The sequence below is a fragment of the Tamandua tetradactyla genome, chromosome 18, assembly GCF_023851605.1.
Source record: "Tamandua tetradactyla isolate mTamTet1 chromosome 18, mTamTet1.pri, whole genome shotgun sequence".
In the NCBI taxonomy this organism is placed as follows: Eukaryota; Metazoa; Chordata; class Mammalia; order Pilosa; family Myrmecophagidae; genus Tamandua; species Tamandua tetradactyla.
The window spans coordinates 62,593,294-62,619,875 of NC_135344.1; the positions used below are offsets into that span (position 1 = coordinate 62,593,294).

A 26,582-nucleotide genomic window follows, 5' to 3' on the forward strand; every position below is an offset into this window, starting at 1 on the left:
GAGGTTCTCTTGGGGGTGACTCTTAGGCCTAATTTTAAGTAGGCTTAGCCTATCCTTTGCGGGGTTAAGTTTCACATGAACAAACCCCAAGACTGGGGACTCAGCCTACAGCTTTGGTTGTCCCCACTGCTTGTGAGAATATCAAGAATTCAACTTGGGGAAGTTGAATTTTTCCCCGTTCTCACCATTCCCCAAAGGGGACTTTGCAAATACTTTTTTATTCACTGTTCAAATCACCCTGGACAAACCAACAAAATCTCATGCCCTACTCAATGTTCCATGTACTTACGGTGTTCAATTAAGCTGTCCACATAAGTTATATTAGGAAATGCACTAGTCAAAATATAAATTTTGTACCAAATACTTTTTGCTTTAGTCTCACACATAAGTTCAAGTTTTAAAATATTAATTACCATCTATTTTCAACACCCTGCATTATTGACATTCCTTTGTTCTTTCTCATGCAAAACATTTTAAAATTTGTACATTTAGTCACTATCATTATACACTCTAGGCATTCCTAGATTATGCCACCTCAGTCTTTATCATATATTTTTCCTCCTGATTTCATTTGTGCCCCCCGGCCTCCTCCCTCTATCATTCAGTGTTCTGTGATTTCTTTTAACAATTTCTTACAGTTTTCTATGTATAGATCTTTTGTCTCTTTAGTTAAATTTATTCCTAAATATTTTATTCTTTTGGTTGCAATTGTAAATGGATTTTTTTCATGATTTCCCCCTCAGACTGTTCATTACTAGTGTATAGAAACACTACAGATTTTTGAGTGTTGATCTTGTAACCTGCCACTTTGCTCTACTCATTTATTAGCTCTCGTAGTTTTGATGTGGATTTTTCAGGGTTTTCAACATATAGTAACATATCATCTGCAAATAGTGAGAGTTTTACTTCTTCCTTTCTAATTTTGATGCCTTGTATTTCTTTTTCTTTTTTTTTCTTTTCTTTTTTTTTTTGTCTAATTGCTCCAGCTAGAACTTCCAACACAATGTTGAATAACAATGGTGATAGTGGACATCCTTGTCTTGTTCCTGATCTTAGGGGGAAAGTTTTCAGTTTTTCCCCATTGAGGATTACTAGGAGATATTAACTGGGTTTGACCCTAATTGTCTAGGACAACAGAGGATGATGTCAACAGGGATTCATATAGTCCCTTTACCATGTTGAGGAAGTTCCCTTCTATTCCTATCCTTTGAAATATTTTCAACAGGAAAGGATGTTGAATTTGCTCAAATGCCTTTTGTGCACCAATCGAGATGATCATGTGGTTTTTCTGCTTTGATTTGTTGATATGGTGGATTACATTAATTGATTTTCTTATGTTGAACCATCCTTGCATACCAGGGATGAATCCTACTTGGTCATGGTGTATAACTATAAACATAAATATTATGTTGGATTCGATTTGCAAGAATTTTGTTGAGGATTTTTGCATCTATATTCATAAGAGAGACTGCTCTGTAGTTTTCTTCTTTTTGTAGTATCTTTGTCTGGCTTTGGTATGAGAGTGATGTTGGCATCATAGAAAGAGTTAGGTAGCTTTCCCTCCTCTTCAAATTTCCCTCTTTGAGTAGGATTGGTACTAATTCTTTCTTGAATGTTTGGTAGAATTCATATGTGAAGCCAACTGGTCCTGGACTTTTCTTTTGGGGGAGCTTCTTTATGACTGATTCAATTTCTTTACTTGTGATTGGTTTGTTGAGGTCATCTATTTCTTCTTGAGTCAATGTTGGTTGTTCATGCCTTTATAGGAAGTTGTCCATTTCATCTACATTGTCAAATTTGTTAGCAGAAAGTTGTTCATAGTATCCCCTCATTATTTCCTTCATTTCTGTGGGGTCAGTGGTTTTGTCTCCCCTTCCATTTGTGATTTTATTTATTTGCATCTTCTGTCTTTTTCTTTTTGTCAAACTCACTAAGAGTTCATCAATCTTATTGATTTTCTCATAGAACTTCTGGTTTTGTTGATTTTCTTGATTGTTTTCATATTCTCAATTTCATTTATTTCTGCTCTAATCTTCACTATTTCTTTCCTTTTGCTTGCTCTTCTGCCTCTAGTTCTTCCAAGAGGACAGTTAATTACTCAATTTTTTGCTCTTTCTTCCTTTTTATATAGGCATTTAGGGCAATACATTTCCCTCTTAGCACTGCCTTTGCTGCTATGCATTTTGATATGTCGTGTTTTCATTTTCATTTGCCTCGAGATATTTACTGATTTCTCTTGTAATTTCTTCCTTGACCTACTGGTTGTTTAAGAGTGTGTTGTTGAGCCTCCACATATTTGTGAATTTTCTGGCCCTCTGCCTATTATTGATATCCAACTTCATTTCTTTACGATCTGAGAAAGTGTTTTGTATGATTTCAATCTTTTTAAATTTACTGAGACTTTATGGAGAATTGCTCCTTTTATTAATACATAGTGTCCTTCTTTGTCTCCTTTAACTATTTTACATTTGAAGTCTAATTTGTTGGATATTGGTATAGCTACTCCTGCTCTTTTCTGATTGTTATTTGCATGGAATATCTTTTCCCAACCTTTCACTTTCAACCTATGTTCATCCTTGGGTCTAAGATGCGTTTCCTATGACAGCATATAGATGGGTCCTGTTTTTTAATCCATTCCACCTGTCTATGTCTTTTGATTGGGGAGTTTAATTCATTAACACCTAGCGTTATTACTGTACAGGCAGTACTTTCTTTTACCATTTTGCCTTTTGGATTTTATATGTCATATCTAATTTTCCTTCTTTTTATCTTTACTGATAGTCTTCATTTCTACACTCTTCTCCACACCCCTCTCTTCTATCTTTTCATATCTGTCACTAGTGCTCCCTTTAGTATTTCTTGCAGAGCTGGTCTCTTGGTCACAAATTCTCTCAGTATTTTTTTGTCTGAAAATGTTTTAATTTCTCCCTCATTTTCGAAGGACAATTTTGCTGGATATAGAATTCTTAGTGGGCAGTTTTTCTCCTTTAATAATTTAAACATATCATCCCACTGTCTTTTCACCTCTATGGTTTCTGCTGAGAAATCTACACACAGTCTTATTGGATTTCCCTTGTATGTGATGGATTGTTTTTCTCTTGCTGCTTTCAAGAGTCTCTCTTTCTCTTTGACATCTGACATTCTGATTTGTAAGTGTCTTCGAGTCATCTATTTGGATATATTCTGTTTGGGGTACGTTGCACTTCCTGGATCTTTGATTTTAAGTCTTTCATAAGAGTTGGGAAATTTTCAGTGATAATTTCCTCCATTAGTTTTTCTCCTCCTTTTCCCTTCTCTTCTCCTTCTGGGACACCCACAACACATACATTAATGCGCTTCATGTTGTCATTCAATTCCCTGAGACCCTGCTCATAGTTTTCCATTCTTTTCCCTATATTTTCTTTTGCTTGTCATATTTCAGATGTCCCATTCTCCAGTTCACTAATCCTATCTTCTGCCTCTTGAAATCTGACGTTGTAGGTTTCCACTGTTTTTTCATCTCTTCTACTGTGCCTTTCATTCCCATAAGTTCTGTGATTTTTCTCAGACTTTCAATTTCTTCTTTTATTCATTCCTTGCCTTCTTTATATCCTCCCTCAATTCACGACTGATTTGATTTTTGATCAGGTTTTCCATGTCTGTTCAAACATCCTGAATTAATTGTTTCAACTCCTGTATCTCATTTGAATTGTTGGTTTGTTCCTTTGATGGGGCCATACCTTTAATTTTCCTAGTATGATTTGTTATTTTTGCTGACTTCTAGGCATTTAATTACCTTAAGTAATTTATTCTGGAGATTGTTTTCACTTTTTTTTACATAAGATTTTCTTGCTGGATGACCCTGTTGTCTATCTGTTCTTTGACATTCAGTTCAGCTTCTGGACCTATAGCTTAAGATATATATCTGTTAAACCTATAGTTTAACAGATCAGAATTTTTCAGTTCTTGTTTTCTTGTTTCTTGCCCTGCCTGTATGGTGCCCTTTTCTCCCCACTTAGGAGGTTCTACTTAGGTATTATAGACTCCAGCCAGATTTTCCCAGACCAAACTGTCCTCCGGTCAGGGGGAAAGAGTCACCTGCGTCAGTTTTTCGTGAGGGTGAGACCCAACAGATTGAAAGGCTTTCCTATGAAGCCTCTGGGCTCTTTTTTTCCCCTATCCTGCCCAGTATGTGGTGCTTGTCTGCCTGTGGGTTCCACCAGCATAATGTGATGCGGTACCTTTAACTTCAGTAGACTCTCCCTGCTAGGGGTGTGGTGGAGATAGAGGAAAGGTTGTAGTCTGATCTTAATTGCTTCACTTTTCCAGACCCTGGGGTCTGAACTTCTTGTGGGAGGGATTCCACCTGAGCTGGGCCCCACCCCTCTCCTGGGGAAGGCACAGGCTCCAGATGAACATTCAAACAAGCTTAATTCTGCCTATGGCTGGGGCAGTGGAGCCCAAGAAGCCTTGCAGCTGTATCCAAAGAACAGTCAAGTGGTAGAAACACAGCCACGAAAATGAGAGAAAAATCCTTTTCAGAGCAGGACCCCCATTTCTCGGGTTTGCCAATCAAGAGCTTAAGTTGGTATGTTGCTCTGTGTATGTCCAGGCCCTATGTGCCCCTTCCTTTCCTTCAGGGCTCAGACCTTTCCAAATCCAAAAAAACCTGTTTTTTCCCCCTTTTCTGTCAGCCCTGCCCCTCTGTGCCAGGACAAAAACCAGTGACCTCCGCTTTTAATCTAGGTTCAGATGAGCTGGGGGTCTATTTTTAGTAATCAGAATTTGTTAATTCCACAGTTGGAGTTTGGTTGTGCTCAGCCCCTGCTGCTGGTAAACTCTCTTTCCTTTCCCCTCTGGAAAGCAACCTGTGGGGAATCGGCACAGGCCTCCACAGCTTTGGGGACTCCATGGTTCTGGGTGGGCTCGCAGCTGGTCCAGCTGGTCCAGACTGGCGTATACTGTGTGTCCAGTCACTGACGTGGCCCCAGCAGTTGTTTTGTACTGATTCTGACTATTTACTAGCTGCTCTGGAGGACAAACTAAATCTCACACCTCACTAAACCACCATCTTGGCCCTCTTCCTCAACTCCTTTACCTTCTTCAGGGAACTCAAATGGAGCCTTAAGGAAGAATAGTCTCTTAAAGTAAGCTCATTAAATACACTTTGGGTAAACCATTTATGTACCTAACAAAGTTCCCAAGTAAAAACTTCACTGTCTTTATTTGTATTCCTTCCTAGTTTGTTTCCTTCTCATTCTATTACTTCCGTATTTTACTCTAAAGCCTATCACTTGTGTATCTTTTAAAATTTTACCACAAAACTGCCCCAGCTGATAATATAACTTTTGTAGCGCTGTTCTATAAGTTAAAAGCAATGTATAAACAGACTTTTCTAGTCTACTTGTCTCCACTTTACCAAAAACACATATCCCAAGACAGTGTTCGCATGGAATAGTTAACCAGAGACACCCAGGAGCTGCTGGTATTGTAGCACATCTAATGGTACCAAACAGGATATATTAGCGTTCCAAGCAATGGGGGATCCACTTTCAACTGAAATTATAATAGAAATGACACTTCTTTCAGAAATGGCCCCTTCTATTGCTGTAGTACAAAAGCATACACATATCACAGAGAGAAAAAGGGCATCTAACCAAAAGACTACTGTGAAGAAAAAGCACAAAATAATGATATTGTTAACTGGTAACACAGAACAAACACTGGGCAAAGAATAGTCATGGTAAGGAAATCCTTCCTAAAAATCTAGCACAGGGAAATGGTATTTAAAGACTGGACTATGACCCTTGAGGGATGGGAGAAAATATATAGACCTATTAAACTTAACCACTGGGGAAACCCCTGACACTGTGTCACACAATTGGGAACACCCAAATCAAGAGGTCAAGCCCTTGATCTTGAGGCTTGCTCTTGTGAAGCTTATGTATGTATCAGAGAAGCTTAGCCTACCTATAGATGTGCCCAAGAGTTACTTCTCGAGAACCTCTTTTGGAGAACCTCTTTTGTTGCTCAGATATGGCCTCACTCTCTCTAAGCCCAACTGTGCAAGTGAAATGATTGTTCTTCCCACTACATGGACATGACATCCAGGGGTGAAAGTCTCCCTGATGGCATGGGAGATGACTCCCAGGGATGAGTCTGGCCCTGGCACCTTGGGATCAACAATGCCATCCTGACCAAAATGGGGGAAAGAAGTGTAACAAATAAGGCATCACTGGTAGAGAGAGTTCAAGTAGAGTCAAGAGGTTACTCTGGAAGTCCCTCTTATGCAAGCTTCAAGTAGAAATTGCTACTTATCACCTTGTCAAACCCCAACCAAAACCATTCCAGCAATCCTAAAGAACACCCAGGGCAATATATAAGATTCTAAAAAGATTCTATGTACTAGGGTAACTTTCCAGAAATCTACAATGTCCAGATGGGTCCCTAGACCAGTTAAGTCCTGAAATCTAGAGGGGCCAGCCTCTCCAGGACATAAACTAGTTCCATCCCCCTATCCCATGTTACTGACAGCTCCTTCTAACATAAAAAAAGTTAGAATGGGCATAGCCCAATACCCCTAAAAAATGAGAGAAAGGCCAAAGGTGATGGTGGAGTTATACAGAGAAGGTAGGGTTTAACAAATGAATATGAACGCTGAGTCAATATACTGATATTTCTTTTATTCTCCAGTATCTTAGAGCAGCTAGACGTAAAAACCTAAAATTGTGAAATTGTAACCTACACCAAACTCTGAAATTTGTTCTAACAAATAATTATTGTGACATGTTTGACATTTGTTGCTTTTTTGTACGTATGTTATTTCTCACAAAAAAGAAAAAAAAGTTGATTGTAATGATAAAAAAAATTTTTTTTCTTCTAGCCTCCAATGTTCTGGAGCAGCTAGAAGGAAAAATCTGAGATGATGGAATGGTAGCCTATGAGAAACTTTGGGATCTGTCCTGTAACTACTTGTTGAAGAGTTCTTTGAAAACTATTGCTTTTCTCTTCTTTGCTTTGTATATATGTGATATTATATAATTTAAAAAGTTAAAACAAAAAAAAAGACTGGACTATGAGCAAGTTAATTGGTAAAAAAAAAATAAGGGCTCTTCCAATTTTCGGTCTTGTCATTAAAGTTTTCAAGCAAGGGGCAGATATTCCAGAAGAGAAGGCTTGTGACTGAGCAAGGTGGGGCATAAAGAAGAGAGTTCAACCCAGATCATAACACAGAATGCTCTTGGCTACTCAGTAAGGCCATGACCAACCTCTTAGAGAGGAAGAAATGAAAACTAATATCAAGATCCATCCTGTATCCCTTATAGTTCACATTACATAAATATTCAGAGTAAACTATGTAGGTCAATAATTCTTGTTCCACAGTACGGGTTTTGTTATTTTGTCTTTCAGTCATTTTTGTGTCACTATACAGAGAGACTTGCACACATGGGTGTGGTGGTGGTTTCAGAGCCCCAGAAATTCCGTAATCCACCCCTCACCCCCAAAAGTGGTCTGAACTTAATTTATTCTTACTTTAAGGTTTAGTCCCCATTGAAATACATGAATTTAATCTTATAAGGGAAGTCTAGGAGACCACCTACCTCACTGCTTTAATGTTGGCACTGATTCACAACCGAAATGTTTTATTTTAATCTCTGTACAGAACCATCACATTCACACTATTTTCAGGTAATATGGGCTCTTCCTTTCCTCCCTCTCTTGGTAGTATAAAGAAATAAGAAAGAATAAAGATTATTTGGGCTCTTTCTTACCATTTACTCATTCAACCAACATATATTAAGCACCAAGTACTGCACTTGGTGTTGGGATACAAAAGAGAAACAGCACTTAGTCTGTCGTGTGTAGCAGACACTGGAAGGGAATGCCCTAGATGTCCACACAGGGGATGGACAGAGTAGGGAAAGCTTCACCAAAGAAATCGCAAACAGGTTTGTGGAGAGACTGGGACAGGGAGCACATTCCAGGCCAGCAGAGGGAACAGTGTGTCCAAAGTCATGGAGGTGTGAGAAAGCCTGGGTTTCAGGAAAAATGGGCAAGTCTTCTGTATAGCTAGAGAACAGTCGGGGTAGGGGGCATGTAGGCCGTGGAATAGGCCCAGGTTATCATTTGTGATCAACCAGCTGAAGAAAACACTAGAATATTGGCCTAGAAATTGTTTTCAAATTCTAGTGAGATGGCTACAGATAACCATGTGTATAAAATAAATTGCTTGATTGAACATAAATCTTAACTAGCAGCAGGACAAACATTGCTGACAATAAAGCACTTTTGAAAGGGGAACTCTCATTATACAAACAACAACAAATCCTGTCAACTTATTCAGGTCTGCTAAGCATTCCATGCTTCAAGCCCACAGGAAAGCTTCATGGTAAACTTGAAATGCTGTTACCTAAATGAATCTTTTCTGGGTGGTGGGGGCAGGGGCTGAGAGTGGAATCCAAACCACAACTTAGGAAAGAGAAATGGAGCCATCTTCATCTTCCCAGTAGTTAAGGATTACATGTGCTGTAATTTTTAAAAGTAATAACATTTATATTACAGTATTGGAAATAAAACAGTGATTTAACTACCAAAAGATGACTCATCTATTTCATAGAAAATAAAAGCATTCTACTTGAAAAATGAAAAAAGCTTATTTTATCCTTGAAAGAATATGGTACTACCTTTAGCATTCACTGAAGCCCCCCACCCCTCTCTTTTTTGGGGCTATATTCAAAAGGTAATTATAGAGATCCATTTGGTAGCTGAATGGAGAGGTAGGATAGGAAACCAGGTGTTCATACAATTACATTTTCCACAAAAACATTTCAAGGTTGAAGCACACTCACAGCTTTCAGTTCCCAGGAGCCAGGCAGCAGCAGAGCTTACAGAGAGACAGGGCTGTAAGTCTCTAGTAAACTCTTCTAGTCCTGTCTGACTCAGTCATTGTTGTCAGTGAGCTGCTGGTTCCAAGTAAATTAGCTCTGAGAGAGCCCTTTTACACACATAGCCTCCTACAAACAATATGCACTGTTGTCAGGAAATCCTCATATCTAATTCTGAAGGTAATTATTAGCAACAAGAATGTGGCCTGTTGCTATGGTAACGGCACATCATCATCAAACATCACCCATGGACAAACATAAACAATTCTGATTTAATTGCCTGGGTAAAGGAGAAAATAATCCAGGTCATCATAGTGATTGTACTTTTATCATCATAGTGATTGTACTTTTATCATCCAGGTAAACATGGATTATTTTCCCCTTCCAATGCCAAATCAAGGGTTAAGACTGAATGTAAACTAAAGTTTAATCAACCTACACAAAATAACTATTTAAGTCAATATCACTAAAATGGTATTCAAATCATTAAATAGTTAATAGTGCAAGTATAAAAATATGCTTTCATCAATCGTAACAAATGTACCATCCCTATGCAAGTTGTTAGCAGTATGGTGTTAAATGGGAACCTTGTATTTTATGCATGATTTTGCTGCAAACACACAACTTCTCTAATTAAAAAAAGAAAGAAAGAAAAAAAAGACATTCTCAAGAAAGTGAAGACAGCCAACAAAATGGGAGAACATATTTGAAAATGATACATCCTATAAGAATTTAATATCCAGAACATATTAAAAAAAACTCCAACAAATCAACAACAAAAAGACAAACAACCAATTAAAAAGTGGCCAAAGGACTTGACATTTCTCCAAAGAAGATAAACAAATGGCCAACAAGCACATGAAAAGATGGTCAATATCATTAGTCATTAGGGAAATGCAAATCAAAACCACAATGAAATACCACTTAACATCCACTGGGGCAGATAGAATGAAAAGAAAAAAAAAAAACAAACAGAAAACAACTATTGGTAAAGATATAGAGAAACAGGACCCTTAATACTTTGTTGGTGGGAATGTAAAATGGCATAGCTGCTGTGGAAAACAGTTAGATGGTTCCTCAAAAAGTAAAACATAGAATTACTGTTTGATGCAGAAATTCCACTTTTAGGTATACACACAAGAGAGATTAAAACATATGTCAACACAGAAACTTGTACACAACTGTTTATAGCAGCATTATTCATAATAGCCAAAAGGTGGAAACAACCAAATGTCCACCATGTGATGAAGAGATAAACAAAATATGGCATATCCATACAATGGGATATTATAAAACCATAGAAAGGAATGGAATATTGAGACATGCTACAACTTGTATGACCCTGAAAAATGTTAAGCTGAGTGAAGGAAGTCAGACCCTAAGGTTATATGTTGAATGATTCCTTTCATATGAAATATCCAGATTTGGAAAATCCAAAGAGGCAGAAAGCAGGAAAGTGGTTACCAAGGGAAGGGGGGGAACAGGGAATGAATATGACAGGAATACATGGTCTTTTAGGATAATGAAAAAGTTTTGAAACTAGAGAGAGGTGGTGGTTGCACAACATTGTGAACGTACTAAATGCCCCTAATTTGTGTACTTTAAAAAGGTTAATTGTACATTATGTGAACTGTACCTCAGTAATAAAACTCAAAAGCATATTTACTTTTCTAAGAAATGATGAATATGCAACTAAGTGATGATATTGTGAATTACTGATTATATATGTTAATGCTTTATTTGGTTTGTTAATTTTTTAAATTAATAAATAAATTTTTTTTAAAAAGCATATTTACTGAAGTTCCACTGTGGTGAATCTTTACCATTGTAGTTTGGGGAAAAAGAAGGAGAGTGAAAAACCTGTTAGCCGTTTCCTTTCAGTAAATCTGGAATGTATAGTTGGGTCACTCAATTTCTAACTGAGGGCATAATATACAATCTTTACCTTCTTGTCCTGAACTGTGGGAAACTGAACAAAAGAGGGGAAGAAAGCATAGTGGCCTTACAGAATTCTATGCCACTGGCTATTTTTAATTCCTCAGTCAAGAGCAAACACCATAAACCAAGACTATACAGATCAATTATGGTGCCTCATATACTATAGTGGCAAAATTAATAATATTCAAAACCAAAGGCAAACTTCTTAAATCTGGGACAATTCTTCCAAGTGTGGGTTTGGGAATGGGAGGAAGAAAGCTGGGGAGGAAAGTTCCATATTCATTGCCCCCTGAAAGAAAGTAATGATAAAGTGAAAGCGAATGCCTTCAATGTGATGTACGTCCTCTTCCGGTATATCTGATACTTCCTACTTGCATGCACCATCGGCCCTCACTATTCTCATTATACCAGTCTTGAGACATCCACAGTATGAGGACGTGTGTGTAGGTTTTATTTATGAGGACTGGTTGTGAGGAATAAACTAAAGGAAATCACACAGTAAATCACAAAGCATTACTTCAAATGTTATTCATAGTATTACAATGCTTTGTAACAATTACCATATTGGCATTATACTTTATCATTCCCCCAAAGAACAGATTAGAAAGTTAAAAAAATATTTCTGCATCCCCCTGCCATTCTTTAGTGTTAAAAACAACTATATAGAACTGCCTATAATTATCCATTTACATAATAAGTGTTAGAATATTTACTGGCCAAAAAGCAGCCTCTTAAATATTACCCCAAGTTTTATTTTACAATGTAATTCTCTCTGTTAAAGGTTTATCTGTCAAGACTGGTGAAGTATTATCCAGAGTGCAGAGAAAAGTACAGGAGAGTTGCTTTTCTTAAATGTCATCACTTTCCACATGTCCTCAGAATTTATCTAAATACTGAACCATACAAAAGTTCGTAGGCTTATATGAAAGGGATTTCCTTAGCTCAGCTCTCAAAAATCTCCTGGATGCATGCAACTATGAAAACAATGATATTAAGTTAACACGAAATCAGCCTGTTTTCTTTTAAATTTTTAAGCATGTTCCTTTGGTATTTTTCAAAATGCAGTTCACCACCTTTCATAAAGGTGCTGACTGATCAGCAGAGAGGGCTGCTCCTTGATCCAAAAGCAGGGTCCTCCATGCAGCGTGCTTCAGCACACAAACACGTGGTCACCAGCCCTGCTCCACAGACAGACACAAACACATTTTCCCCTAAGTGGAGGAAAGACCACAGCTCGTTTTTTCCTGGTTAGTCTTCTTGCTTATCTGGGAAAAAAAATCTTTGGGTTATTTTCAGCTAACCCCAAATGGCCTGCTCACTGCCCCTACCCCAGTCCATGCACTCAAAAAGGGCAATAATAATAAGCAAACTTTTAAAATAAATTTTAACTTATTTCATACAGATAGATTTAAGTTGATTTTTATATCCTTTTCCTCTTATTGCTGCTAAAACCTATTACAGAATCATCCTACACTTCCCTGGACCAACAACTCTACCCAAATGAAAAGACAGTAACTTTGAATTCTCATGCTTGGTATGGAAATAAATTCAAGGATAGGGTTACCCTTGCTAAATGCAAGAGGGAGTCAAAAGGTACAGCTGGTTGTGTTGTTGACTGAAGAGTCATTCTTCAGACACCAGCTAGCTAGAGAAGGTGCTATGCCTGACATCCTGTTGTGAAAGCTGAGAAAGCTCTGTATTTGCTTAAATGGAAGATTACGGCTAAAGTCCACCCTCACCAATCTGTCTCAGCACTATCATTATCTCCCTAACATATTGCTAATATTGCTATGATCCTGACACTCTCCACTCTCTCAATCTTGTAGTAAGAAATCTCAAATTACTGGTTTGATCTCTAGAAACCAAAAAAAAAAAAAAAAAAAAGTGCAGCTGCTGCAGGGGGAAAAGCATTGGATCTGGACTTTAAATTAAAATTCATTTTTAATAACATGTAGAAAAATAGATCATTTCAATGAAGAACAGATGACAGGACTGAATATGAAAGTATGCTAACAGACAACTGTAAATAATTGGAATGGTTACTGAGAAATATATATATATCAAATGGCAATGAATATTGAACTGTATGTATCTTTAAAGAAACTCCCCCTCCTCTCCAGGGAGTTACTATTTAACATTGACAGCGTGCCAATGTGTGGTGGAGTGTGCAGTTCTTTAGGACAATGTGTACAAGTTCTTGTTCTAAGTTCTGGTATGGGGGAAAAATAGTATTTGTGACCAATTACATGCTCCACTCTATTATTTTCTATTTTAAAAAAATCTCACATCAAAAATGTTCCATGTAATTAATCAGAGGGTCAACTTATTTTGAAAAGCCTGGAACAAACAGAACATAAAAGAGGCTAGGTGAAATACTTCATCATATGCAATGGAAAAAGAATTACATGATTAGAATTCAAGTATAAAACACCCCTTAGTGGAACTAAGAATCTCTGGCTCAATGTCAACATCCATCCACTTCACTGGGTTATGCCGCTACACCCACGACTACAACCCTCAGAATTAGTTGTCTCCCTAAATCATACTATCTCTTCTATTCAAAGCCAAATCTCTAAAAAGTTTAAGCAAAAAGCAGCTGAAGAGCTGAGAAGAGTGGTTCATGGGGTATTTGGAATCAAAAGACAGTGATAACTTCCTTTCAAATCCATGACCCAAATGCTAAGCAAGATTTGACAAAACCACTTTATGTAGACACTCATTCCAGAGCCTTATAATAAATCTGACTTCTGGGTTACATACTATACCCATTGGAAAGTCACGTGACTTAGGGCAAGTTAAGTTTCCTGGAGCTTGTTTCTTCATCTGAAAAAAAACGAGGTTAACAGCATCACCACACATGAAGATTAAATGAGATAGCATATGTAAAGTGCTTGATACTATATTTGGTACATAATTGGAGCTCAATAAATGCTTCTGCTTCTTCCAAGCCTCAAATTTCAACAGGTGTTTATTGTTCAAATTTGCCTGAACTCTCATAACCCATTTCTTGAAAACTTTGCCGCTTTTTGTTTCTACCCCTGCAATCCATCCTAAACATGAAAATTATTTTCCAAAGGTAGCATTTCAATTCTATTATGTCTTCCTCCTTCCTGCTCAAATCTTTTCTCTCTACAGAATGAAGAAAAAGTTCAATTTTCTTGAAGCCATCTCCAATTACCCGAGTGTTCATTCTTGCCAAAAAGACCTCTTCATCAACAACACAAATAGGTGATCAAGCCCCTGCATGGGCATCTCAGGACAGTCCAGAGACTGTCTGGACTACAGGGACAGTCTACACCAGGGACTATTCAAAGTGTGGTCCAAGAACCAGAGATGGTCCCTGATGAGATAAGCACAGAAACAGCCATCTGACATAGTAATTTAATGTCTGTTGAATCTAATATTAAAAAATTGGGGGGTTGTATATCTTTTTTTTTAACTGTTTTTCAATTGTGAAATATAACATATATACAAAAAAGCAATAAATTCCCAAGTACATTTTAACAAGCAGTTATAGAACAGATTTCAAAGCTTGGTATGAGTTACAGCTACACGATTTTTTTTTTTCTTCTAGCTGCTCCAAGACATTGGAGACCAACAGAAAAATCAATATAATGATTCAGCAGTCATACTCATGTGTTAAATCCTATCTTCTCTGCTATACTCCTCCTTTTCTTTAAACAACACACATATATATAAAGGCAAAAAATTTTAAAGTACATTGCAACAATTAGTTGTAGAACAGATTTCAGAGTTTGGTATAGGTTACAATTCCACAATTTTAAATTTTTATTTCTAGCTGCTCTAAGGTACTGGAGGCTAAAAGAAATATCACTATAATGATTCAGCACTTATACTCATTTGTTAAACCCCACCTTCTCTGTATAATTCTACTATCACCTTTGATCTTTCTCCCAGTCTTTATGGGTATTTGGCTATGCCCATTTTAACTTTTTCATGTTGGAAGGGGCTGACAACAATATGGGATGGGGGATGGAACAGTTGATGTTTTGGAAGGGCTGGCCCCTGTATGTCTTCTTCAATTTCATTTTTCTAGTAATTTGTTTTTATTATATTTTACAAATTATTGGTCTACTCCGAATTGGATAGAAAAAACCTGATGTTCACCACAGACAGTGTGAGAAACACTGCTCTAGGGTACACCTGTTCTATTAACTGCCATCTTCTTAGGCTAAGATCTTAAGCATACCTCATCTCCCCTATCCAGTGCAACAGTTCCAGGTAATCTGAGCACTAAAGACAGCAACTAAGTTGTACAGAACATACTTTATCTCAGGAGCATTAAGTCATCTATTTACATACAGGTGTTAGTCGTAATTTTTGAACACTGGAATTTTGCTAGATGAGAACATGCTATGATATAATTTGTTTACTTTAGACCTGTTTCAAGCATTCTCCGAATTTTTCCAACTATTTTAATGAGATGTTTTAGTTAGATATTAATTTCAGCTTGGACTCAAAAGAAAAAACAATGACCACACCTATGGCATGAACCCAGAGAATCACATTAAGAGGGAAATCTAGTTGTTTTGTTCTTTTATCAGTAGTGTAAATTAATCAACATTACCTCCTTATCTTCAGGAAGTCGTTAACAGTGCCTTCAAAATGAATTATAAACCCCAGTGCTACATAAAGCCCAGTGGCACAGAGACAGATATGGTGAACTTTCATTAGAGATTCTTGATGAGCTACCCCATGGAAGAACACAAAATGGCTCCCCATTTAAAAAAAGTAGCTGGCTAGCCAAGTTCTTTCTATCTTGAGCCAAAAATTCAATTTAGCAAACATATTTAAACACCCACTACGTACAAAGAACTGAAATAGGAAGTGAGGGTATACCAAAATTAATATTTCATAGTCCTTACAACCTAGTGGACGAATAATTCAAGTACACAAAGTAGATGCTGTTAGAGATTCATAAACTCTGTTTATATGGAAGTTCAGAGAGGAAAATCTCACATCTAGTTAAGAAGGTTTGGAAAGGTTAGATGAAATAGATTGCATTTGAGGGAAACTAAGTGGAAGAATAAGACAACAGTTTATAGGTTTAGGTGGAGAATAAAGAAATGAGCATGAGATTAGTTACACACAAACACAAACTCATTAGTTTATTGCCCATAAACATCTTCCACAAAAATCTGTGGCCAACACCAGAACTATTATATAATTTGTAAAAGTCATAAACTTCTAAGGAAATCTATTCCCTCACTAATGGACTATATACTGCATTTTGTGGTTATTAACTCTAAAAATGAATGTAAGAAACCAGATTTACAACATTAGGAAAAGGGCTGTACATTTAAAGAAATTTCCAGTTTACAGTTATAATATTAAGAAGATTATTTAGTCATAAAATATTAACATCAATTCTTTAGGTTGATCAGAGGTATAGAAACCTAGAGCTATGTTCCAGATTGAGAGGTGACAAGGCACAATGGGAATATTTAAGGAATACCTAGGAATCCTCAGACACCTGGGGAGGAATCTAAACTGGGCACAAACTTGGTTGGGAATTAAAGAGGGGACTCTCCCTGCAGGCTGGAGAACAATTCAGGTCACAATAATATAAATCTATACACAAATCCCCTTACTTGACATTTCATCCCAGCAGACCGCCAAGGTTTTTCTATATATGCTAGCTCCAGCCCAGCTACAAGTCAGGAGCTTCCCAGTCAAAAAAAAACTATCAAGACGAGGAATCTGACATTCTTTTTTTTTTTAGTTTTTTTTTTTTTTACTAATTAAAAAAAATTTTTTTAAATACCAAAAAACACCAAACGCAAACATTCGTAATTTTTGATCATTCCATTCTACATATATAATCAGTAACTCAAAATATCATCACCTAGTTGCATATTCATCATCATGATCATTTCTTGGAACATTTGCATCTATTCAGAAAAAGAAATAAAAAGAAAACAGAAAAAAATTCATACATACCATAACCCCCACCCCTCCCCCATCACCAGCATTTCACTCTAAATTCATTTTAACATTTGTTCCCCCTATTATCTTTATTCCGTATGTTTTACTCGTCTGTTGATAAGGTAGATAAAAGGAGCATCAAACACAAGGTTTTCACAATCATACAGTCACACTGTGAAAGCTGTATCATTATACAATCATCTTCAAGAAACATGGCTACTGGAACACAGCTCTACATTTTCAGGCAGTTCCCTCCAGCCTCTCCATTACACCTTAACTAAAAAAAGTGATATCTATTTAATGCATAAGAATAACGTCCAGGATAACCTCTCCACTTGGTTTGGTATCTCTCAGCCATTGACACTTTTGTCTCATTTCACTCTTCCCCCTTTTAGTCAAGAAGGTTTTCTCAATCCCCTGATGCCGAGTCTCAGCTCATTCTAGGGTTTTTCTCAATCCCTTGATGCTGAGTCTCAGCTCAAGGAATCTGACATTCTTAACAATTAAATTAAAAAATCCCAACAGCTACTTCTTTACCTTCCCTGTGAAACCTAGAAATTATACTTTTTTTCCATTAAGGTTTTCTTGATGGGAGAGTAGCAGGAGATAAAGGCAAAGCATGAAAGACTTGGAGACTCAATCTAGAAACAAAGATGCTTACGAGAATAATTGTCATTATTATGGATAAATTTTATCGAGCACTTTCTGGGTGCTTCATATGGTTTCTCTCTGTGATGGTTAAAGTTCCTGTGTCAACTTGGACAGGGTATGGTGTCCAGTTGTTTGGTCAAGCAAGCACTGGCCTGATTGTTACTCTGAGGATATTTTATGGATTTCAATCATTGGTAAGCTGACAGCATCTGTGACAAATATACATATATATATATACTGTCAGTTCTATTTCCCTAGAGAACCCTGACTAATACAGATTTGGTACCAGGAATGGTTCTTGAGAAGCAGAATCTTATGGATGAGATTTCTGAGCTGCATCTGGGGATTTTGGAATTGGTTCTCTAACATTAGATTCAAAGGCACTAATGACTCCATTTCCAACAATCAAGATGGCACTGATAGTCCATGGTGTGAGCTGGCAATAGACATATGCAAAATATCACTACTGGATACGCTACTCAAATGCTTATAAGAGGGAAGGCTCTAGATGAGAGTGTTTTTGACAATTTAACAGAGTTCTGTGGAATTAAAAAGTATAATGAAGTTGGCTGGTTGTTCCTAAATATGCTGGGTAGTTATAAAAGATGAACTCAAGCCTTCAAATTTCCAAATTAAGTGCTACATGAGGATGTGAAAGTTGCTACGTGTACCCTGAAAATCTTACTTTGTGTAGCCACAGACTTGAGATTTCTGAAAAACAGAACTAGAGTTTCATTGTGCAAGTGGCTGAATTACAATGTATACTGAATTCCCAACTTTGCAGAGTGTCTACTGTTAAAGTAAGGGCATTGATTGGAAAGGAAAGAGATCCTGAAAATTGAATGGAGGCATATGGGTTGATCATGATGGAGACACTAAAACCTAGATTCTGCTGAGTCTAAAATTCTTATAGAAGTTCAAGGGACCAAGAATAGCATAAAATGATCTTAAAAAGAACACAGTTGGAGGATTCACTCTTGTGATTTCAAAACTTATGACAAAGCTAGAGTATTCAAGATTGTGGTGTGTGGTGCTGGGATAATGGGTATACATATAGACCAATGGAACAGAATTGAGGATCCTGAAAAAAACTTTATAGACAACTCACGTTTGATAAGGGTGCCAAGACAATTCAATGAAGAAAGACTAGTCTTTTCAACAAATGGTGCTAAAACAACTGGGTCAGGGAAAGAGAATGGGTCACTGAAGCTGAATTTGAACAGAATTTGTACTTAGGTTGATTATAAAGGTCTGGAAATGGATGGTGGATGGCAGCACATTAGTGTGAATGTAATTAACAAAGCTTAATTATGCATGTGAATGTGGTTGAAAGGGAAAGTTTTGGGTCATGTACGTCACTAGAATAAAAGTTAGAAGAGAAAACATAGGACTGTATAACACAAGTGAACCCTGTTGTGGGCAATGGAGTGGGGTTAACAACACAAGTATAAAACGTTCTTTCATGAACTATATAACAAATGTACAGCACTAATACAAGGTGTTAATAATAGGGTGGTATATGGGAAACAAATACAACTAAGGTAAACTATGGACTATAGTTAATAGTACTATTTTAATATTCTTTCAACAATTGTAACAAAGGTACTAAGGGGTATATGGGAATGCTGTATTATTTTTTATTATTATTTTTTTTTACATGGGAAGGCACCAGGAATTGAACCCGGGTCTCTTGGCATGGCAGGCAAGAAAGAACTCTGCCTACTGAGCCACCATGACCCACCTAGAATGCTGGATTTTTTAACAGGAGTTTTTTTGTAAATTTACAACTTCTTTAATTAAAAACAATTAAAAAAAAAACATGACACTAAATGAAAGAAACCAAATACAAAATACTACATATTGTATGACTCCATATATATAAAATATAAATACAAATAAATCAATAGAGATAGATACAGATCAGTGGCTAACTAGGGCTAGAGAAGAAAGAGGGATTGAAAGGTGACTGCTAATGGGTGTGCGGGTTTTCTGTTTGGAGTAATGAAAACGTTCTAAAATTGATTGTGGTGATGAATGCTAAACTCTGTAGATATACTAAAAGCCACTGATTTTACACTTTGGATAGACTGCATGGCAAGTGACTATCTTAATAAAACTGCTTTGTTTTTTAAAAAAAGGCAAAAAGCAATAAGTGTTAGTGAGGATATAGAGGAAATGGAAATCTTGTACGTTACTATTACAAAAGTGAAATTTGTAGCCATTGTGGAAAACAGTTCAGCAGTTCCTCAAATGATTAAACACAGAGTTGCTATATGATCCAGCAATTCCACTCTGAGATATATAACCAAGAGACATTCATTCATGCAAAAATTTGTACACAAATGTTCATAACAGTATTTTTTTGTTTGTTTACAATCTGATTTTATCAGACTGAGAATTTTATTCATGTCAGTTCTTTTGCAGCTGTGGTTTCCAACTTTATCATATTTACTGTACCCATGGATGACTGAGTATCTTTACATGCTCATTAACTAAAGATAATTTCTATGTTGGACTCATGTTAAATAAAGTTGCTACTGCTATAAGAAATGCACATTCATTTATATGTTTTCCTCTCATGTAGACTTCTATGTTAATAAAAGCTACATGGCAAAGATTTAATCATAATTTCTGCATCCTTTACGACATACTAGCACTGATCCCGATGTCTAACAAGACTCCCCTGATGGTAAATGAGAGATGACCTGTGAATGAAGGCCTTCTCACTTAAACGACACTCATAGAGTTTTTCATGATGAGACATGGCTCAAGGCCTTCCCACATTCAATACATTTGTAAGGTTTCTCCACTATGATTTATCTGATGTTGAGAAAGGGCTGAGCCATGGCTAGAAGTCTCCCCACATTCACGACATTCATAAGGTTTTCCTCCAGTATGAATTCTCCAAAGACGATCAAGGGATGACTGCTTGCCAAAGGTTTTCCCACATTCATTGCACGTATAGATATTTTCTCTATCATAAGTTTGGTGATGGGTAAGAGATTTGCTCTGGCTTAAGGCTGCCATATTTTCATTAGAATTCAAAAGTTTCTTTCCATCACTGTTTTCTCTTTTTTTTTTTTTTTTTTTAAACATGGGCAGGCACCGGGAATCGAACCCGGGTCCTCGGGCATGGCAGGCAAGCATTCTTACCTGCTGAGCCACCGTAGCCTGCCCTCATCTTTTATAACTGACTTTTTTTGTAAGCTTTTCTCAAAAATATCATAATTATGTGATTTTCCTTCAGAAGAAATTTTCTGTGGCTCAGAAAGAATAGACTAGAAGTTGAAGATGCCACTAAACATATTTGTAAACATTTTCCCCAGTGGGGCTTTCTCTAATGGTGAGGGTCAGTGGTCTGACATGTTCTTCTTGATTTCCATGCTTCCCCTCCAAATTCTCTCTATATCTCCAGTACTTGCTAAAATTTGAACATTCAAGACCTTCTTTTATAATTTTTTTCTATGATTTCCCTTTGGGATGAGTCATCATCACAAATATCCTCCATTGTTGATAATTCTTTGTTTCCCCATCTTGATTCCCAATTTTTTGACAGTTTTTGCTCTACCATCCAGGGCTCTTTGCCTTCTTTCTCTAAGGTGATCACATATGGCTTAGGTACAGGACAGACCTAGAGAGATCAGGTTCTTACAATTCTGGACCATTACATCCTTGTATAAATTTCTCTGAGCAGAATCCAGCCATCCCCACTCCTCATAAGAGAAGCCTATGGCCACATGATTAAATATCACCTGGGACATGACTTTGCCATTTCCAACAACCAACAAGTTCTTTTTCCTGGTTCCTGTCTTAGAGAAGAGCAGTGTCCAGATGCTACCAGCATGTAAATCAACCATTCTGCCGCACCAAGTCGCTGGTGAGCAGATGTGGCCGCCGCCCTCCCAGGAGCTGCACAGTTCAGAGTGTGACCAAACTCCAGATATGCGCAGCAGACCCGAAAATGCCGCAGGGTGGGTCTGGGCATCCGGCCGCAAGGTGGGTCTGGGCATCCGGCCGCATTTCTTAAATACTTCTGCTTCCGGAACAAAAGTGACTGCCGCCGCCGCCAACACTCGCCGCATAGGAAAACCCATTATTAACAGCCCCAAAGTAGAAACAACCCAGAACTGATGAACAGATAAACAAAATGCGATATGGTCATATGACGGATTATTATTCAGCAACAAAAAGAAATAAAGTTCTGATACTTGCTGCAACGTGGATGAAACTTGAAAATATTATACTCAATGGAAGAAGGCAGTCACGAAAGCCCACATATCATATGACTCCATTTATGGGAAATGTCCAGACTAGGGAAATCTATAGTAGATTAAAAAGAAGTTGATTAGTAGTTGCCTAAGGCTGAGAGGTTTGGGGGAAATGGAAAGTAACTGCTACTGGTTATGGGTTTTTTTGGGGGGGTGCTAAACTTAGATTGTAGTGATGATTGCATGACTGTGAATATATTAAAATCAATGGATTGTACACTTTAAATGGGTGAATTGTACTATATGTGAATTATATCTGAAGAAAGCTGCTAAAACAAAACAGGGCCTTGAATCAATTGGAGTGGAATGGGTATGTGTGTGAAAGGCTGGAAGATAGCACACGTACCAAGAGGTGGAAATGAAGGGCCTTCCTATCCCTGGCATTGAGCTTCCTAGCTTCCCAGGGACTGGAAAGGGTAGAGAAGGAGGAATGTTTGCCAAGGAGGGAGTAAGCTTTAAAATTTGCTCAATCCTTAAAATTATCTTTAAAATGGTGACAAATGCCCCTGCGCTCATACCTTGGCAATAGCACAGAGAGAAGTGCAGGGAGAGTGGTAGACAAGCACATAGTTCTCTACAAATAACTTGATCCTGTGCCTTCTGAGACCTTACCATTTAACTCATTCTTTTAGCACAGGGTCCTTATCCTAAAGACAGTTACTGCAGCCTTCAGATTACTTGCCATCAGAAGAACAAAGCCCTCGGATTCCCAAGTTTTGTGACTCAAGTAACTGCTCGATTGAGCCAGTGAGGTGCGTTTCCTGGATGCAGAGAATTCCTGGAGCCTTCTCCAAAGGAGCCAGTCATTCCCCTGCTCGGCCAAGTAGTAACCCATTAATGCTCATTAAAATTTTTTAAAATTAAGTTTTTGGTTTAAAATAAGGCTTCTCAGCATGTATCCAGAAAGCACAGCTGCAAATCAGTGATGAGATATCCCAATGCAAATAACTATTTTGAATGAATAGGTACTGTTCTCTTAAAATGGAGGGCACTGTACCCCTTCACTTGGTAATGACAATAAAGTAAAAGCACTGTGAGGTTGCTACTATCTTTCAGCAAAAGAAAACAGTCATTTTTTTCCTGCCTTTCTTTACTTCTTCAAATCAGTAAAATTCATAGTAAGTATGTTCAGCAAAACATCAGCAGTCATAATGTAGGATGACTTTAAAGGGAATCATATAAAAGCAAATTTGTTTTGCTCTGAAGTTGCTGTTTCAGTTCAAGAGCAGTAGGGATTTTCTAGGAATTTATACTAAATTAATAATAATGAAAAGAAAAATTCATAAAGGTATGCATTACATCATTTTTAACAATAGAAATTTTGTAACAGCCTAAATGCACAAACATAAGAAAGTTGGTAATGTAGGACACATGTACCCTGTGGGATATTATGTAATGGTCAATAACTATGTAGTGTGTGAAAAGTGACTAGGATATTATTTTATAATCATAGTGATAAATGGTATACAATAATTACAATTTGCATCAATATGTAAGTATATGGACAAGAGTGGAAGGAAGCAAAATGTATTATGAAGTGAAATTGATTCTAAAAATGATATCTTTCTCTCAACTTTATAATAAAAATGAAAAGGTGAGGATAGGGTGCACAGATAGTTCAGTGGTTAGAATGCCTGCCTTTCACGCAAGAGACCCGGGTTCGATACCCGGACCATGTACCCCCCCCCCAAAAAAAAATTATAATGAAAACGTGAGGGGAAGGAGTCGGAATATGCAATTTTAATTTGACAAACTCATAATGTACATTTTATAGGTTAAATCTGTTGATGTGAAGAGTATTCACAGTAAATTTTTAAGTGAATAAAAGTTTACAAAACATGATACATGATATAATCACCTTTTTTCTTGCTGGCCAATGAGGAAAATTTTTAAACAGCTTTATTGAGTTCCAATTTACATTTCATAAACTATGCCCATTGTGGGTGTGTACTTCAATAGTTTTCTTTTTAAAAAGATTAAATGAGTATGGTATGTGAATAAGAACAACAAAAAGGATATATGAGAATTTCAAGTAAATATGGCAGATTGTACAAATGCATTCATTTTCACTTTCTCCAAATCCCACTAAGAGAACTGTACAGGCATACCACATTTCATTGCACTTCACCTTGTTGCACTTCGCAGATACTGCATTTTTTACGAGTTGAAGGTTTGTGGCAACCCTGGATCGAGCATGTCTATCTGTGCTATTTTTCCAACAGCATGTACTCACTTCACTTCTCTGTGTCACATTTTGGTAGTTCTTGAAATATTTCAAGCTTTTTCATTATTATTGTATCTGTTACAGTGATCTGTGATCAGTGATCTTTAATGTTTCTATTGAAATTATTTGGGGCACCACAAATCATGCCAATATGAGATGACAAACAATGTTTGTATGTGCTGACTGCTCCACCAATCAACCCTTCCCTCGAGCCTCACTATTCCCTGAAATGCAATAATTTGAAATTAGGCCAACTGATAACCCTACAATGGCCTCTAAGTGTTCAAGTGTTCACTTTACATCAAAAGTTGGAAATGATTAAGCTTAGTGAAGAAAGCTTGTCAAAAGCTGAGATAGGCCAGAACCTAGGCCTCTTGTACCAAAAGGTTAGCCAGGTTGTGAATGCAAAAAAAAGTTCTCAAGGGAAATTAAAAGTGCTACTCCAGTGAACACATGAATGATAGGAAGTAAAACAGGCTTATTATTGATATGGAAAAAGTCTGAGTGGTTTGGACAGAAGACTGAAACTGTCACAACATTTCCTTCAGCTGAAGCCTAATCCAGAGAAAGGCCCTAACTCTCTTCAATTCTGTGAAGGCTGAGGGGTGAGGAAGCTGCAGAAGAAAAGTTTGAAGTTAGCAGAGGCTGGTTCATGAGGTTTAAGGAAAGCAGCTGTCTCCATAACATGAAAGTACAAGGTGAAGCTGTAAACGCTGCTTTAGAAGCTTCAGCAAGTTATCCAGATAATAGATGAAGATAATAATAATAATAACAGATGGAGATAATAAGATAATAGATGGAGGTGGCAACACTAAACAACAGATTTTCAATGTAGATGAAGCAACCTCCTATTGGAAGATGATGCCATCTAGGACTTCTCATGGCTAGAGAGGAGAAGTCAATGACTGACTTCAAAGCTCAGGCTGATGTTCTTGTTGTGGGCTAAAGCAGCTGATGACTTTAAGTTGAAGTCAATGCTCATTTACCATCTGAAAATCCTAGGGTTCTTAAGAATTATGCTAAATTGACTCTGCCTGTGCCCTAGAAATAGAACCACAGAGCCTGGATGATAGCACATCCGTTTACAACATGATTTCACTGAATATTTTAAGCCCACTGTGAGACCCACAGTTCAGAAAAGAGTATTCCATTCAACCTATTACTGCTCACATATATATGCAGTGGAAAAGAGTATTTAATATGTCCCAAATAATCGTGGATGTATTTCATTGCTAACTACACCAAAACTCAACAACCTTTCTCAAAAATTAATGGCAATAAACTTTTTACATTGTCACATTAAGAATCATTGATCCATCTTGCATTTTGAATAGAGGAAAAAATTTTATAGGTACTAAAAATATATGGAAAAATTCTCAGTCTTCCCAGTACTTAAAAAAAATGCCAGTTAAAAGAACAATGAATGAAGAGGGTTGTGGGAAAATAGCAGAATAGGAAGATCCAGGAATTGATCCCTCCAACAAAACAACTATTGAACTGGCAGGAACCGCTGAATCAACTATTTTGGAACTCTGGAATCAAGGAGAACACTGGGCAGCAGCATCCACGGAGGAGCGGGAGAAAGAGGCTGGCAATCTTGAAGAAGAACGAAGTGAAAGGACTCATACTTCCTGACTTCAGAATTACTACAAATCTATAGTGGTTAAAACAATGTGGGAATGGCATGAAAATAAACACATAGACCAATAGAATAAAATTGAGAGTCCAGAGCCAAACACACATATCTATGGTCAGTTGATTTTCAACAAGGTGACAAGTCCATTCAATAGGAAAATAATAGTCTATTCAACAAATGATGCTAGGACAACTGGAAATTCACATTCCAAAGAATGAATATAGATTCCTACCTTTCCCCATATGTAAAAATTAATTCAAAATGGATCAATGAGCTTAATATAAAACTCTTATAAGAAAACACAGGGAGGGTGGGCCACAGTGGCTCAGTGGGCAGAATTCTCACCAGATATGCTGGAGACCCAGGTTCAATTCCCGGTGCCTGCCCATGTTAAAAAACAAACAAACAAAAAGAAAACACACAGAAGTATCTTTAGAACCTTGAAGGAGGTTATGGATTTTTAGATTTTGCATCAAAAGCACAAGCAACAAAATAAAAAACAGATAAAATGGACTTCATCAAAATTAAAAACTTTTGTGTATCAAAGGACATTATCAAGAAAATGAAAAGATAAATCATATATCTGATAAAGGTTCAATATCCAGAAAATATAAAGAAACTGTACAATTCAATAACAAAAAGACAAACAATCCAATTTTAAAATGTGCCAAGGATTTGATTAGACATTTCTGCAAAGAAGATATTAAAATGGCCAATAAGTATATGAAAAGATGTTCCCCCTCAATAGCCATTAAAGAAACGCAAATTAAAACTACAGTGAGATACCACTTCACACCCACTAGGCTGGATATTTTTAAACCCTGTACATAACAAGCATTGGTGAGGAAACAGAGAAATAGGAACCCTCATTCAATGGGAACGTAAAATGGTGCAGTCCTCGTGGAAACTGATTGTTCCTCAGAAAGCTAAACACAGAAATACCATATGACCCAACAATTCTACTCCTAGGTATATACCCCAAAGAACTGAACGCAGGAACTCGGACAGATATTTATACACCAATGTTCATCACAGCTTTACTCACAACAGCCAAA

General features: G+C 37.1%; 1 protein-coding gene and 1 pseudogene across 5 annotated transcripts in view; both read right to left on the reverse strand.

Moving 5' to 3' along the window:
- Nucleotides 1–26,582, reverse strand: part of GREB1L (GREB1 like retinoic acid receptor coactivator) — a 353,788-nt gene that overhangs the window by 282,061 nt on the left and 45,145 nt on the right. Inside the window, exon 1 of one of the 5 annotated variants that reach the window (XM_077135829.1) lies at nucleotides 8,829–9,424. The exons of the other annotated variants lie outside the window; for them this stretch is intronic. The gene's annotated coding sequence lies outside the window, so the exon portion shown is untranslated. Of the gene's footprint in view, nucleotides 1–8,828; nucleotides 9,425–26,582 lie in introns of those variants that run through there. 5 annotated transcript variants of the gene reach the window in all.
- On the reverse strand, nucleotides 19,981–21,270 carry LOC143662256 (zinc finger protein 181-like; annotated as a pseudogene).